The 16,974-nt window shown below is 43.0% G+C and overlaps 1 pseudogene; it reads left to right on the plus strand.

Moving 5' to 3' along the window:
* Nucleotides 1-231: 231 nt before the first annotated feature.
* On the plus strand, nucleotides 232-7,522 carry LOC127542566 (eukaryotic translation initiation factor 2D-like; annotated as a pseudogene).
* The last annotated feature ends 9,452 nt before the right edge of the window (nucleotides 7,523-16,974 follow it).

The raw sequence follows: 16,974 nt of genomic DNA on the forward strand, positions 1-16,974 counted from the left end.
CGGGCCAAGGGGACAGCGGGAAGACATTTTCTGGCAATAATAATTCCCTGTGACTTTGCCTAGAAAAAGGTAAAGCTTTTATTGGCGGATTTGATGCCGTGCAGCTGTCGACAGCAGGGGGAGAGTTTGACCAAGCCCCAAACTGCTCCTTCTTCAGAAATGTCTATAAAACAAAACAGACTGGGGGTGGGGGGTGGGGGAGGAGGGAAAGATTTACATTACCAATGACAAATCAAAGCTGAAAGTTTGCCTGGCCTGTTGTCATTCATTGCCATTCATATTCAGAAAGCAGACTGCTGTGATAATTGATTTGATGGTCCAGCTTGAGTGGAAGCACTTCTGGGCATAGCAGGCCTCAGAGATGCCAAAAAAGAAGAAAAGGTGGGAATGAAATAATGTACTGCTTTCTCCTCAGAGGCATGTGGCCCAGTTTTTTGTGTTTTTTTTTTTTTTAAAGAAGAGAAAAACATGCTTAAAAAAAAAAAAGGCAGGGGAGACCTCAAGAAACTTGGTAATAAATCCAAAAATGACCATATAGCCCCAGTGCAATAAAAATAAGCATTCAGACAGAGACAATGAGAGGACATATTTTACTGACAGGTGAATAATAGGAGAGCGTGGTGGAAATAATCAGATTTTTCCCAGACCCTGTCAAGGGGAGTACCTTTTCTCCTGCTCCTTTGTACAGGCACAAAACAAGATTGCCTTTCGGAAAAAGGCTTTTAATTTTTAAAGGTTTTCATACTGGAATTAATAGCGGAGAAGTAGAAAAAGAAAACAATGATTGAGACTGAAAAGCTCTCTGCTAGCTGGCTGGTTCGCTCCCTGTCTCTCTGCCTGGATTATCTGAACTCATTGAATTTGTGGACTTTGAGCAATAAGTGCCAGTGCAGCTTGCCCTCATATCAGAGAGTGGAAGAGGCCAGTCGGGCCCCACCTCCTGCCCATATGAATAACTGGGGAGCTCAAAGGGCCATTTGGGCCAAAGGAAAGAGAAAAAGGTACTGAATTCAGTGCCTGACCTCTTCATCACCACTGCCAGCTCAACTGTGTGCCCCTGTCATCAATTTAAAGAAGCAAACAAAACCAGAGGAGAAACATGGGCTGTCAAAACACCAATTTTAATCAGACTCAGTTTGTCTTTGGAGAGAAAGGTAGCACAGAAGCAGGCCGGGACTTGGAGCTCTCTGAACTGATGGCATTCAGTCTGCTCCCCCTTCCTCATTTGACAACAGAGGCTTCTTTTGAAAAAGGAAGCTGATGGAGAGGGCCAAAGCCATTGCAGAAATCTCCCGCTATTGCTAAAGAGAAAGCCGGTCAGCTGCCATTTTTCAGTTCTTGAAGGATGTTCTCCTCCACACGGAGACACTGGCAATTAGTGAGGCAGAGGAGTCTGCCTTTCCCTGCCTGGGCCCTAGCGAAGTGCGGCTCCTGGATCTCGGGTTTGTGACTTGAGAACGAGCCCTGCCTCCTTGTTAAAAGGAATAGGAGCAGTTGAGGATTCAGATCTCTGCACAGGGTAGAAATAGGAACTTGGACAGTATTTTTCAAGGGCTCAAAGAGCTTGTAAGATGAGAAATTAGACCTTTAAATGTCTCACTTCACCTTACTTAATTATCCAGTGTGGAAGTCGTTTCAGTTTTTGCTTGTAATGTAAATGTATTTCTCAGCTTTGGGGAAGTGACGGGTTTGGCCCAGAGAAGAGCAGGCTTCTGGGGTGATCATTAAAAATCATTGAAAATGATCGTACTAGTCTCTACCCAGAGTTGTAGCTGTGGAGATCTTTTTAGAACCTGTCCTTCTGTATGTTGGCTCTCCCTTTCATTGACCGGCCTTCTAAGCTAGGCCAGGTACTTGAAACAAAATGTTGAATAGCCCAGGCTATTCTTGTGGTACTCTACCTCCTGCTGTATGAATAGTGTCTAATTAACCCTTTGAGTTCTACTACCCCAAGGGTTTTGAAGCATCTAATTGTATTATCATCTCGAGCCAGTGGTTCTCCAACTTTTGTTCTCAGTATCTTCATGTTGTTAAAAAACTATGGAGGATCTGTTCAAAGAGTTTTTGTTCCTATGGGTTATATTTATAGCTATTTACTATATTAGAAATAAAAAAGGATTTTGAATTTGTAGACCCTCTCAAAGGGTTTCAGAGACCCCAACAATTGTTTGGACTACACTTTGAGGACCACTGATCTAGACCTTATCTATCCGTTTTATCTACAAGAATCACATGTTTTCTCCAAGTTTTGCTAGGGCTTCTGGAACAGCACCTTCTGCCTGCCTGTGGCTGTGGCACAAGTATCAATCAGGAATGGAAAGGGTTCCTTTTTTTCTGACCCGGCCCTTTTCAGAGGAGGATCAGAAGGTACCCCCAGAGCCTGGGCCAGAAACCCCACCCCCCTTAGCTGGAGGAAGTGTGCCCCAGCCCCGTCCTCATAGAGAAGCGCAGCCTCAGCCGCAGCCGCAGGCGCAGCCACAGCGCTGCTCTGGCCACAGCCCTCGCAGGTGCTTTAAGGCTGAGGTGCGTGATCACAGACCAGCCGGCACCTCCCAGCCTTTGGCCCCGCTCTCCCTCTGCTCCGGAGGTCCCAAACGCAGCCATGTTCGCCAAGTCCTTCCACGGCAAGTCGAATGCGGCCACCAAGGCCTCTGACAGGCACAGGCTTCAGGCCGATGTGGCCGTCACTTTTCCAGACGTTGACAAAGAACAGATTCCTGGGAGGAAAGATCTCAGCATCATGAGACTCTGCCTTTACAAAGGAAACGCCGCGACTGTATATGTGAGTGGGAGAAACCCTGGTTTGTTTGGTTTTTTTTTTTTTTTGAAGTAGACAGAAACCTGTACCCAACCGTTTATACTCTGTGGGCCTACCCCGATCTTTTACCGGCCTTCAAGACATGGCCGACAGTGCTGAGAAAGTTGGCGGGAGGAGCAGATTTCATGCTGCTGGAGCTCATGGTGAACCCTGGCGGCCTGCCTGTGGTAAAGCAGGGAGATCTCTGCACCATTGCCTTGGTTGGGAACAGGGCTCCGGTGGCCATCGCGGTAGCCAAAAATGTCCTCAGCTGAGATGCTGGCCTCTGGCCTGAAGGGGAAAGGCTTCACTGTGCTCCACACCTACCTTGACTGTTTGTGGCACATAGGCGACAGGTTATCCCCGCCCACCGTCGCCCCGTTGGACCTGGTTCCTCCGGAGTTTGAGGAGAGCACCAGAGAGGAGGGGGCGGCCCGGGGGGACCCTGTTGTTCAGGAAGAGGTGCAAGGGGAGAAGGGAATCAGGGTGGCACAAGAGAATCCCCCCATAGAAGCCGCAGAGGGCTCTGGTGTGGCAGAATTGAGTCAGGCCGATATCAGTGACGAGAGCCTTCAAGAGCAGATGGATGAGCTACTGCATAATTGTTTTTTTCATGCGCTGAAGAGCCGGGTCACCGAGGCCGACCTGCCCTTGCTCACTAGCACCTTTCTGGGTAGCCACATGTTTTCCTGCTGCCCCAGAGGGCAACAGCTGGACATGAAAAAGTCGAGCTACAGGAAGCTCTCCAAATTCCTGCACCAGATGATGAAGCAGCAGATCCTGCAGTTGAAGGAGCTGAGCAAAGGTGTGGAGAGCATTGTGTCCGTGGACTGGAAGCACCCCAGTATCACCTCTTTTATCGTGCCTAAGCCAGCTCCAGACCATCGGATTGCCCAGAAGGTGAGGGAGGGGGAACGGTCCTATTATGCTCCAGAGATCAAATCCCTGTACTGCATCCCGGCCAGGATGTCTGCTCTTTTCCAAGACTCCTGGTTCAATAAAGGGAGCATCCTCTCCATCGGTGAGGTCCACAGGACCGGCTGCGACGACATCCAGAAGAATAAGCTGGTTGATGCAGAGCGCAAAGATTCCATCTTGTGTGCCTGCCTCCTGGGGAAATCAGAGCAATTCAAGCTGGACAGACTTCCGTGGGATAACCTCTTTGCAAGATGTCTGGGGAAACTGCAGCCTGCCTAGAAAGTGACTTTTTTATGAACAAGAGCCTGTTGTGAAGAAAGGAAAAATCTATCCTATTGAAGTCATCCTGGCACAGTGAGCATTCAACAAAAAAGTGACCCTGATCCGGAATCTGGAGACCTACGGACTTGATCCTTATAATGTGGCTGCTCTTCTTAAGTGATGTGGCCAGACCAGTGCCATGGTCAGCCAGGTCCCTCAGAACAGGAATGCTGTTCAGGTCCAAATCCAAGGCAACCAGATCAGTCTTCTCAGCCATCTCCTGCTTGAAGAATATTGCATCCCTGCAAAATACATCTATGGCCTGGAAAAGGCTCTCAAAGCTTGCAAGAACTAATGGACTCTAACTTCAAGTCTCAAGGTTCCTGACGCTCTGCTCTCTCTGTCATTCATTTTTCTGATTGTTTTCAGCTACTTTCAACTTTTAATGGAATGAAATGAGTTAGAATGAACATTTTTGTCCTAAAACCAAAAAGCAAAAAACAAACAGAAACTTGTTTTGAAATGTTTATTAACTACCTGTAACATTCTCCTCATCCACTAGTTTACTAATCCTAATAAAAGGTGGGTGGGTGTTGGGAGGAGTCATTTGAAATATAAGCCTTCTACTTTCTGTGACTATGAGCAAGTAACAACTTCCAGAATTCTATTTCATATCTGTTGGCTGGGCAGAATGTTACAAAATGTAACTCATAATTGTGAGGAAAGCGACTGATAAACTCTGTATAAGTGTGAGCCTTACTGTATTACAGAGTGTAGAACGAGGAGTGAGGTGTGACAAAACGGGGCTCTGATGTTAACTGCAAGTTCTTAAAAATCTAATCTTTAAGCTAGTCATTTCTGTGTTTTCAGTTTTTGGAAAAATATATAATTTGCTACCCAAGTAGGTTTTTTTCAGATAAAAAAAGCTTAGCCAAAATCCTTCTAAACTCTTTCAGCATCCTCCTCAGGTTCTGAATTAGTGATACTGTCCAAAAAAAAAAAAAAAAAAAGGAACGATAAATATTCATCTAAATGCTTACTGACTGATTCTCATCTATTAAATGGGGAGAATATTAATGTTTACCTCATAATTGTTGGGAAGAAAACCATTTAGTAAACCTTATACAAATGTGAATCCTGTGTACAGCAGAGTGCAGAAACAAAGTTGGATTCTACAGTTTAAAGTTACAGGTTTCCTGGAGTTCTAATCTTGCTCTAATGTTATCTCTATGATTGTTTAGTCTTTGAAACAATGAAATGAAGTTCATAGACCATAGAAGTTTTGTTCTAAACCAAAAAACCCAAAAACAAACCAAAAAATCCCCCAAACCAAAAAAAAAGACCAAATCCCAACAAAAAAGTAAAAACAGACCAAAAAAACCCAAAAAATCAAAACAAAGACCAAAAGCACCTAAAAAAATCAAAACAAAGACAAAAAAAATAATAAAAAACAAATACAGAAAAACCACAAAAAGTGAAAACAATTTAAAAAAACCTTGCTTAGTAATCCTGGAAGGAGGGAGCTTGGGGTGAAGGGGTAGAAGAAGGGAGGCAAGTAATGTGGTTGACCTGGTATGTAAACCTTTTCCTTCCTATGGGAAATTCAAAAGCTCTGGTTCTTGTTTGTCACATGGGGAGAATATTACAGAATCTAACTCATAATTGTTGTGAGTTTTAGGCTATTGGGGTCGCCTGTAATTAACGCGAGTCTCCCTATACCACCAAGTATATGAAGAGAAGACATGGGATCCAAAGCTGTCCTTTTTTTTCCCTGAGGCAGGTGTGTCAAATGGCTTGCCCAGGATCACACAGCAAAGCTATATTCTTAAAACGGAATTCCAAGTGTCCTGGCGCTCCAGTCAGTCATCTCTGGGGCTGCTTTCAACTTCTGAAACAATCCAATGTAATTTGTCACCAAAATCATTTTTTTTTCTAAAAATCTTAGTGAATTCCTTGTAGCAGTAGGGGTAGGGGGAAATGGAATTTGTGCTGAATGTTAGCCTGCTGCTCATTGACTGACTGGACATGTTAAGAACCTCTAGAGGTCTTCTCTGGCACATGGGGAGAATATTACAAGGTATAAGGGAAAAAAATCTTGGAAAAGTCCATATAAATGTGAATCCTATGTTCTGTAGAGAACAGACCATAAAATGTCTCCAAGTTACAAATGTTCTGGGTTTCGAAAATCTTTGAACTTGAAAGAATGAAATAGAATTCCTGACCAAAATCATTTTCTGTTTTAAAGAAGCTTAACTAACCTCTTGCCTATTATTTTTGGAAAGGGGGGAGGGGCGGCGCGCAGCTGAGCAGCAAGTAGCAGATTGTGAAAAGTCTGATTCGTATCTGTCAGGTGGGGAGAACTCCTAAATGTACTGAAGAGAAAGATCTTAGGCCAGCCCGCGTTGGCGTGAGTCTCTTGCTGCACTGCAGAGTACAGAAAGCAGAGGCCTGTGTAACAAAGCTAGTCTGCAGAAATTCCAAGTGTCCTGAGCTCTGTCTACAAGCTACTCATTTCTGGAACCGTTTTTGAGCTCTGACTGAACAAAGCCACCAAAATAAATGGTTTTTTTCTAAGTCAAAAAAAAAAAGTTTTGCTGAAATCTTGGTAAACTGTTTGCGAGTGGTCTCCTTATATCTTAGGTTAGCAAGCCTGTCCAAAAAGGGGAAAAGGGGTTAGTCTGCAATGTGAGCCTTCTACTTCTTGACTCACTGACTGTGGGGAAGCAAGAACCTGAGAAAGACTCGGTTTCTTTATTTGTCAGGTGGGGATAATAGTGCTCTGCCTAATTGATGCTTCTCGTCTGGAAATCCATCTAGAAATGGGAGTCTGGCTCTCTTGCACACTTTAGTGTATCACAAGGCTAGAAGACCAGGTTGAAGCCGGATTGTGATGGAATGTGTGGGAACAGCCAAACAGGGCTCCCAAAGGCACTAATGCTCATAATGATAAAACTGCCGAGTATCTGAAGGTTTATAAAGAACTTTACAGACATTTTATTGCTTTATCCCCCAGACGCATGAAGAAATTGAGCACCCAGAAACTAAGTGTCTTGTCCAGGAGAGGGTTATTGAACAGTGGCCAGTAATAGGGGCAAACCTGCTGTTAAGGAATATTATTTTAGTAGCTCTATGGAGAATGGATTGGAATAGGGAGAGGCTAGAGTCAGGGAACATCTTCTAGAGGAGAGGCATGAGGGCCTGAATTGGAATGGGTGAAGAGGAGGTAATAGATGGGAGAGGTCTAGATGGAAATGGTAAGCAATCTGCTGTGGGTGAAAGTGAGAGTGAGAAAGCAAGGAGAATGTGGAGCTTGTGAGCCTGGGGCACCCATGTGGTGAAAGAAAGGTTCCATAGATGCTCGAGGGAACTATAACTTCTGTCTTGGATATAATGACTTGGATATTCCTGTGCACCAAGCCAGGTAAAATGCAATAGGGAGTTGAGACAGGATTATGTTCTTGCAGGAAAGAGAGGAGTTATCTTCCTAGAAATGACCATTATATTCACAAGAACTCATGATATCATCAAGTGAGAGAGTAGAGAGAAAACAGAAGTTTTTTTTTTTCTCCAGCATCACTTATTTAACATTTATATTTATTTTTATATTTACACTTTTTTGTTATTGTTCATGTTTCAGTCATTTCTGAATTTTCATGACCCTATCAGGGGTTTACTTGGCAAAGAGTGTCGTGGTCTGCAGTTTCTTTCTCAAGCTCATTTTACACGTGAGGAAACTGAGGCAAAGAGCGCTAAGTGACTTGCCCAGGATCACACAGCTCATGTCTGGGGCCAGATTTGAAAATGAGGCTTCTGACTTCAGACCTGACGCTCTATTCACTATACCACAGTGCTACCCCATATTGACACATATTTTTATTTTATGCATTCATTTTATGCATAATTATGTTTGTATATTTTTTTTCGCTATAATATTATGGCTGTCAGTCTTCTTTGCTGAATCACCATCCATCTCATAGCCTCTGATTGCCGTTATAACCCAAGGATCTCTCCTCTCACTATACTTTCTTGCTTGAAATCATGAGCTCTTTTAATGATCATTTCTATGAAGATGACCCCTTTTTATATATCTAGCTCCAGTTTGAGAGAGGGGAGGGGGGAGAGAAAATGAGAATGAATGTAAAGGAAATGTACAAGGTAGGTTTGTGTGTGCGCTCACACGCACAGAATGGATTGTGAGGGAGGACATTAGCAATTGAGATGATCTGAGAACCTTCATGTAGAAAGTGGTACTTGAACTGCATGTTTAGAAAGGAAAGGTATTGTGACTGTTGGAGGTACAGAGGGAGTGTACTCCAAGCATGGGGAACAGCCACTACAAAGGCACAGAGGTGGGAGATGAAATGATATGAGCGAAGAACAGAAAGGTCAGTTTGGCTGAATTGGGGAGTATGGGTAGGGCAATGACGTTCAACTAGCCTAGAAACATGATTATGAAGGCCTTTTAAAGCTAAACACAAGTTTAGATTTGATCTGATGATACTAGGGAGTCACTGGAGTTTATTCTATGTGACTGATCTACCTTCTTTGACAGATGTGCCATCAGTGATGTCTCTACTTTTTGCATGCTAATCTTGCCGTTTCCTAGAACTCTACCATCAGCCAATCAATCACGGTATTGGGGATACCAGTAGAGCCAATTTGGAGCTATGTATAATGTATATGCCATATAATTTGAATTCTTAGATCTCACGGTATTTCACGAGGTCACAGTTAGGTGGGCAAATAGAAGTTATAAAAAGGTAGAGTTTGGTTTGTTTTCAGCACCCACTGAGCAAATGCACTTTACTCTCCATCAGTAGGAACACTAGGAGTTTTTGTTCCACAAGCAAAACTTTCTGAAGGAGGTCCTTTATTATTGGTTAAGTGGAGAATAATTGCATCTTCAGCCCCCCTGCAATGCAGGGACTGCTTCTGTAATCTCTGTGTCTATGGAGAGAGAGAAACGATCTCACTCCATCACTTACAGAGCTTTTCCCCCTTGTTTGGACTCTTTATATGTGCGTATGTGCGTGTGTGTGTGCGTGCGTGTGTGTGTGTGTGTGTGTGTGTGTGTGTGTGTGTCTGTGTGTACTTTCTTACTTCAAAATGAAACTCTGAGTGTAAAACCTCCAGTAAGGAAACAGAAGTGGTCTTGAGCAAGGTACCTTTTGCAAGCTAGGCGGGATGGGGTGATTTTCATCAAGTACAAGATGAAGACTTTGTGTGCTCCCACTGGCTAGTAAGTACTTCTCTTACTAATTGAACTTAGGTAGGGGCATCCCTGGAGCTTTTTCTCTTCTTTTTTTTTTTTTCTTGTGCTATTTTTTTGTTTGTGCTTTTTAAAATTTATTTTTGCTTGTGCTGTTTTTTGTTTCATTTTGTTTTTTTTTCTTGTGCTTTTTCCCCCTTTAGCCTCTTCTTTTGGTAGCTCTAGTTCTAACACTTTGCCACTTTTGCACACCTGCAGATTCCCCCGGACTGCTTCCTGTCCGGCCCTCCCGGTGCTACTCTTCCCTGCAGCCCTGCTCTGGATACCTGTGGTGCCTCTGCGGTTCTCTTTTTTGGCAATATTTATGTGAACTCGGTGCATATGTGGCTGGTCCATCAAGCAGTATGCAATGCCAGGCCTCACACGATTCCTCTTCTTTGGGACCACAGAATTCCTCAATAACTACTGGCATTGGCTGCAAAGTATTTTGTAGAGATGTTTATGTGGGAAGTTAGCTTTGTGGCTTGGGCTTTTTTTCCCCAAAAGCATTGTGTATTCTGCAAGGGGCGGATCTGCCAGAAACAGCAATTACAGAGGGCCAGAGGGACAAAAACCAGGAACACTTTGGGGAGATTTCTATTGAGGGGCCATCCTGAAACGTTATTTAAAGTCCAGCAATTCAGTCCCAGAACAGAGACAGCTGTGTCCTGGAGAGCTTCTTTTTTGCTCCCTGCTCTCAGATAAAGGAGTTGTTGTTTCTGTAAACTAGAAGGAGGCTGCACTTAGAGGAAGGTAGTTTATCTTCAGTAAAAAATAAATAAATTAGGAACTGAAGAGAGTGGATTTCTCTTTCTGAATATATAGTTCATAGCTTTGGAGGTTTGTTGTTTTGGCTTTTGCCAGGAATAAAATGTTTGCTATGTTCTGATAACATTTTTATTATTTAATATTTGCAATTCATCCTTTGCTGATGAAGTTTCTCACCTTGGAACCTTTCTCTTTATTCTGCTTGTTTCTTCTGTTTATTTGAAACTAGTACATACCATGCTTCACTTTTGTATTGAAATAAATGAATTCATGCATTTGCTTTCTTCACAGCATGATAGGATAACAGCTAGAATAAAAATAATCAACCTAATATTTCTTGTTGCTGGAAAATAATTATGAGAATATTACACAGAGGAAGCCATGCTTAAAATCAAGGAAGGCTTCATATTGCATTTAAAACTCAAGTGGGACCTTCAAGTATTCTGTTTAGTAGAATAATATATCGATGAACCCGTGGAGAACTAATTATGTTGTTTCACATGAATTACAAATGCAGCGTTTGGCTGCATTATTGGCTTACACATGTCTTTTACAATTAATCATCATTAAATGTTAGAATTATGAAATTTGAGTTACAAAAATACATACTTTTAAAATAAGGGATTAAAGGAAATACCATGACTTCTCCTCGAGTTTTATAGCTGACCTACCGGGGTTCTTCTTGTCCATTGCAAATATGATGTACGTATGTAAAAAATAGTGTTTTCTTCCCCAGCAGAGTACTCTTAAGAAAACCACATGGGTGATTGCAGTTTCAGGTCTGCCCCTGTCTCCGGTATTCTTGACTTAGCCTATGAATTTCAGAAGCAGAAATTTAATTGAGAGCACCAGTTGCTCTCCCTTTTCAAATGTCATAATAACTGATTGCTGAGTTGATCCTGTTGAGTTTTAGCAGCATGATTAATATTAATTATATGTAAATTATATAATATGTTGTTGTTGTTCAGTTGAGTCTTACTCTGGAACCCTGCTTGGGGTTTTCTTGGCAAATGTACTGGAGTAGTTTGCCATTTCCTTCTCCAGCTCATTTCCCAGAAGACATCCAGATGCAAAGAGGGTCAAGTGATTTGACCATAGTCACCCAGCTACTTAAGTGTCTAAGGCTGGATTTGTATTCAGGTCTTTCTGATTCCAGGTCCAGTCCTCGATCCCACTGTGCCACCTAATTGCCCAGAATGATATATAGTATTCTGTATACATATGTTATATGTATGTGTGTGTGAAATAAATGCTGAGTATTACCTTGATTCTTTGGTCCCCAAAGTCTCAGTTCCAGTACGAATGGAGTGGCGCTTGAGTCTGTACACTGTGAGCAGTGGGCAGCTTTGGGGCAGGCCTTTGTGAGTCAGAAAACTGATGCTCTTAGGAAGCAGTTCAGTCTGACTGACAGAAAAGCATTTATTTTAGATAAGCCTTCCTTTGTAAGCTTTGGGGTGCTCTAAAATGGACATTATAATTAGGCAACACAAATAACCAGAGCAGAGATTGTCTTTTTCACGATTCTGCCCCTTACACCATGCATAGTTCCAGTTATGTTAGAAAGAATGTCATCAATGTTGAATTGAAAAGTATCAGTTTTAGACCTTTCATTTGGTGTGTTTTTCCATTCAAAACTTTCACAGAAAGAACTTCATCGATAGTACTAGTGATACCTGAAATTCGCTACATTGGAAACCAGACTCTTCCATCTTTTCTGTAGCTCAGTTTTTCCTCCTGTGTTCTCTCACTTTTTTTTTGACATTACCATCTTTTTACTTCTCCAGACTCAAACTTAGATGAGCCATCTTTGACTCATCACTCTCCTGCACCAGCTTCTAATCTACAGAATCATTAAATCATGCTCATTTTCTCTCTAAATGCTTCTTGCATCAGCCTCCTCCTTTATGTTCCCATTGCCACTAACTACCCTCATTGGGGCCTTTATTATCTCTCACTTTACAGTCGCCTCCTCACTGATCTGCCTACCGCCAGCAGATTCTCCTTCCTTTCTCCTGTGCATCTCACTACTGGAGTAATCATCCTTGATCATGTCATTTTTCTGCTCGGAAATCTTCAGAATAAAGTTTCCTCCGGCACATAAGGCCGTCTGCTTTTTGATCCCTACAGGATGGACCTGCTTTATCTCCTGTTAATTTCCTTCAGGTACTCTGTGCTATAGGCAAAATGGTCTATCGAGTATTCCCCAAACACCCCCTCCAAGGCAGTTCAGAGGCAGTGGAAGGCATCACAAGTTCATTGAATATAGGATTTCCTTCCATCTAACAAAGACCAGAAAGCAACTAAAATCAGGCTTGGTGTGTAATTCGTTATTCTTTACTCTGATGGATTGATGATTTTTCTGATAGGAGTATTTCCTGCACTGCTCTTGATCGCAGCTCCTCCGTAGCTTCTGGTGCTCTAAGATTCTTAAACGTGGGTTCCCATAAATCCTCCCGAGAAGTTCTACCTAATGGCTCCTTCGTCTGCTTCTCTGACTATCCGAGAAGCATTTGCAGCAGCCCTGGCATTCTCAGCGATGTGCATGAGTGGCATTCCTAATGCTGGCCCCAGGGCACTCCAACTTCCCTGGGACTACTCCGTGGAGAGATTGAAGTCTGGCCTGGCGTACCTCCTTCTCTTGGGTGCATTCCGGTTAATATCTTTGATGTCAGTCCTCTAGCACAAGTCATTCTTGATAATGTACTGGCTGCACTGTCCCTGTACCCATCAAATGTTGTCACAATGTCCTTTGGGTTACCAATACTGATGGTCCTTTGAAATGTTCATAGCCACATAAGATCATCAGGAAAACCTTGCTGTTGTAGAAATGGCCTTCTGTGAGCAGCTTAGATTCCTTAGAAATACTGTGCACATTCTCTCCATGTGATTCAACCTGTTCTCTGTCATACAGTCTCTGATCCTGCTCACTTGTGGGTTCAAACTCATTTTCAAACAAACTTGTTTTATAATTGCATTGACTATTCAGCTATAGCTATTGATAGACCAGCAATATCATTAGGTCTCCTTCACATTAATGTGGATTTCCTGAACAAAACTTTATAGTGATCCTGACTCCCATGTAATTGGTATAAAGTCATTATGAGCTGGCCTGGACAGCTCCTGGCTAACTGAACCAAAAGTTGAGTGTGCACAGAGATCCCTGGGAAATCTGCCTCTCCCATTAGTTAGGGCCTCCACCAGCCCCAGACTGTCCTTTGCCCTGTCTGTGGAAGACCCAGGAATGGACAAAGCTGGCAACTCAACCTGGGCACCTAGGGACTCAGGTTGAGCTCCCATTTCTTCTGTTGGGAAAATTTTTCCAGGATTCTCCCAAGACCTGGTCCCTCTGCAAGACCTCCATCAGTTTCAGTTCGGTTCTCCCCCAGTAAGTTTCCAAACACTCATTACGGTCAGCACAAAATGGGGACAAAATGGGGTAAGAGAGTGACTTGTGCAAGGGGACACAGTAGTACTCCTAAGAACTAGGGGTTGAACTCAGGTCTTCAGCCTCAAAGACAATTGTTGTTTTCCACTGTGGGTGCCATATTGCTGCTCATTCTGGAGAAATGGGGATTTTTTGTCCTTAGTTTCTATAAACTCTTTGTGCTTAATCAGTATTTTATTTCTGCAAGTGAATGTGATCCACTTTCAGAGTCCTTGAAATGTGTTTCTGCCCTGTAACCAAACATCTCCTTTTTCATTTGTTTGACTAAAAGACAACATCAATTTGTTCTCCAGTCTTCAGTAGTAGCTCTCTTTGAAGTATGGAAAGTTAGCATGAGAACAGAGCAGTAATTGTGTGGCTCCAGTCGAGTTTAATAAAGATGGGGCCCAGATATCAAGCACTGCTAGATCATTTGGGGAGGGAGGTCTCGGGAAACTAAGGATGTGTGGACTGGAGCTTTTCCTCCTCTTGCTCTTTAAGGAAAGAAAAAAAATGACTACTAGCCAAGGGAGCATGCAGGGATGAGCTCTCCTGGTCTGGCTAGGGCATGTCTGTCATTTGCGCCCCCCCCCCCACACACACAATGCCCTAATGAACAAGTGATTGGATAAAAGATGCTTCCAAGACAAGACCTCCTTAAGTGGATGGGGCCGACCTTTAGTGTTGTTGCTTTGAGAGTTGTACTAGTTAAGCGAAATTCATTGATTTGGCATGTAGCTCTACAGATCTCAGAGCCAGATGGGGCCTCGGAGAGCAGCTGCTGAGCAGGAGTCAAGAAGATCAGAAAGTCCATGCTGAGAAGTGCCAGGGTCTGGGTTCACTCCCAGCTTGGCCAGCTTGAACTTCTGCATCCTGGACATGTTGTTGCATTTTTCTGGCCCTCACTCAATCATTGATCCAGTGAGGATGTCATACTAGATGATTTCAACAGTGCTGTCCAACTTGAAATCTAAGACTCTATGACCCAGGCTCCCTTGGGGTGGATGATAAGGCTTAGAAGCACCAAAGAAATCAAGTATTCCCCAAGTCAGCCGGTGGCCTCTGGGTCTAACTGGTGGCACATTAGAGCCAAAACACAGGTGTCTTAATTCGCCATCTTGGACACAGTAGGTTCCCTAACACTCATCTCTAGTTGCACCGATGCTGATAATAACTTTCCCCAGTGATATAGCTCTGAAAGGTTTACCACAAGCCTTTTGAGGCAAGTAGCCTAAGTTTTGTCATCCCTTTTTTATGGGTGACAAAACTAAGGCATTGAAAGGGGAGAAGTGTCACAGGCGGGAGACTGACTTGGAACATGAATGCCCCAACTCTAGTGGCTCTGTTTTGGGAAAAAGGAAAGGGCTGGGCAAGAACCAAGTAGAGGTAGGAAGCAAAGCAAGGGGAAGAAGAAAACCTATGAATATAAAGGAAGCAAGGCAAAAGGAAACAATTCCTTCAAACGATTTATCGCTGTAGCCAGCTGCTTTGGTCTTCTTTTCTGTAATTGAGTACGACTCCCTTTTTGCTGGCACTGCGTGGCACTGTCCCTGCCCAGCAGCGGCCCGGTCGTGAGTGGCCTCCTCACACTGGCTACAGGGCACTCTGAGCTCCCTGGGACTGATCCATGGAGAGACTGAACCCTGACCTGGCATGGAGCTCATTCTCCACTCTACATATTTGACTCGTGACCCTACCGCACGACAGAGAAGTTGCTGCGTCTTGATTGACTGATTGGATTATCTTCAGATTTTTATTAATTATTCTATCTGCCTTCCATGGTTTCCTTGTTTCTGTGCTCACTCTGTTTAAGAGGACCAGCTCCTCTCACCACACTAGGGATTGCACTACCCTGTGAGAGTGGTAGTGCCATGATGCAGTCCTGAAGCTGGCTGAGAAGTGAGATTGCCACCTCCTTAAAATGGAGGATGGAGGGGGAGCCCCTCCCCCCCATTCCAGTCAGCCCCATCAGACATTCTGCCCTCCTCTTCTTCTAGGCTTTGGCTCTCACTCTCACCTGTGCTTGGAGTAGTCTCCCTCCCCAACATTTGCTCGACCTGTTGAATTCCTGATCAGTCCTCTTCCAGGAAGCTTTCCTATATCTCAGGTGGCATTTGGTTTTGTACTTCTTCAGATTCACTTCTCATTAAATAATATCTACTGTGATTGTGACAGTTGGTGTTTTCTCCCCCTGCTAGTCTGTGAGATCTGTAGGGCCCAAGATGGTATCTTCTCTAAGGCATCGTACTTAGTGTAGTGCTGCCTGCACAGTAGATGCTAGAGAAATAGTTGGTGACTTGGAAAAAAACCAGATGATTTTAGGTCATTCTGCTGGCTTTACCTACTTAAACAGGTTCCTTTACTTTTCTATTCTTGTACAGATTTCTTCCACTTGAGGGTAAAGAAATACATCGTGGCAGTCGTATTGCCATACCCGCCTACACCATGCTTCCCTCTCCAGACCCTATGTTTGGAATCTCTACATCCTCTAAATCTCAGTTCAACCACCACCTTTTGCACGAAGCTTTTTCTCATTCCCCATTTCATTAATGACCTTTACCTTCAGGCTTCACATCAATGCTTTCAACCTCATTGATGCATTTATTGGTTGGTTTGTTTTCTGTTTTAAATAACTCATGCAGTAGTTTATTTTTCTCCAGTTATATGTTTTCAAAGTTTTTAACATTTGTTTTTAAAACTTTGAGCTCCAGATTCTCACGTTCTTCTCTTCCATCCCACTTCCTCTGAGAAGGCAAGTATTTGAATCTAGGTTATACATGTGGAATTGTGTAAGACATTTCTATAATACTCATGTTGTGAAAGAAAATATAGACCCCACCACCACCACCAAAAAAAGCTCAAGGAAAATAAAGTTTTTTAAAAGTATGCTTCGATCCCTATTCAGACAGCATCAGTTCTTTCTCTGCAGATGGATGACATTTTTCATCTTAAATCCTTCAGAGTCCTTGGATCATTGCATTGCTGACAATAACTGAGGCACTCCAAGCTGATCATTTGATAATATTGCTCTCCCTTGGCGCTGACTCAGGAATATCTTTCCAGGTTTTTCTAAGAACATCCTCATCATTTCTTACAGAACACTATTATTCCCTCATAATCCCATATCACAATTTCATGGGCATTCCTTTAGTTTCTACTTCTTTGCTACCTTTCTGTTTTCATTTTGTTTAGTTTTTTATCCCTTTTGGAATACAGATACTAGACCCAAAGGATATGGTTCCAAATTGTTTTAGGGTGGTTGAATCAGTCCACAACTCCACCAACAGCGCATCAATGTCTCATTTTTCCTACATTCCCTCCACAATTTGTCATTTTCCTTTTCTCTCCTTTTAGCCGGTCTTAGGTATGAGATATGAGGTAGTAATACCTCAGAATTGTTTTAATTTGAACTTCTCCAATCAGTGGTGAGTTAGAGCATTTTTAATACGGCTATAGTTTTGATCATTCCATCTGAAAACTGTTCATATCTTTTCATCACTTATGAATTGGGAATGATTCTTTTATAAATTTGATTCTCTTCTGTGTGTGTGTGTGTGT

Source organism: Antechinus flavipes, chromosome X (genome assembly GCF_016432865.1).
Source record: "Antechinus flavipes isolate AdamAnt ecotype Samford, QLD, Australia chromosome X, AdamAnt_v2, whole genome shotgun sequence".
In the NCBI taxonomy this organism is placed as follows: Eukaryota; Metazoa; Chordata; class Mammalia; order Dasyuromorphia; family Dasyuridae; genus Antechinus; species Antechinus flavipes.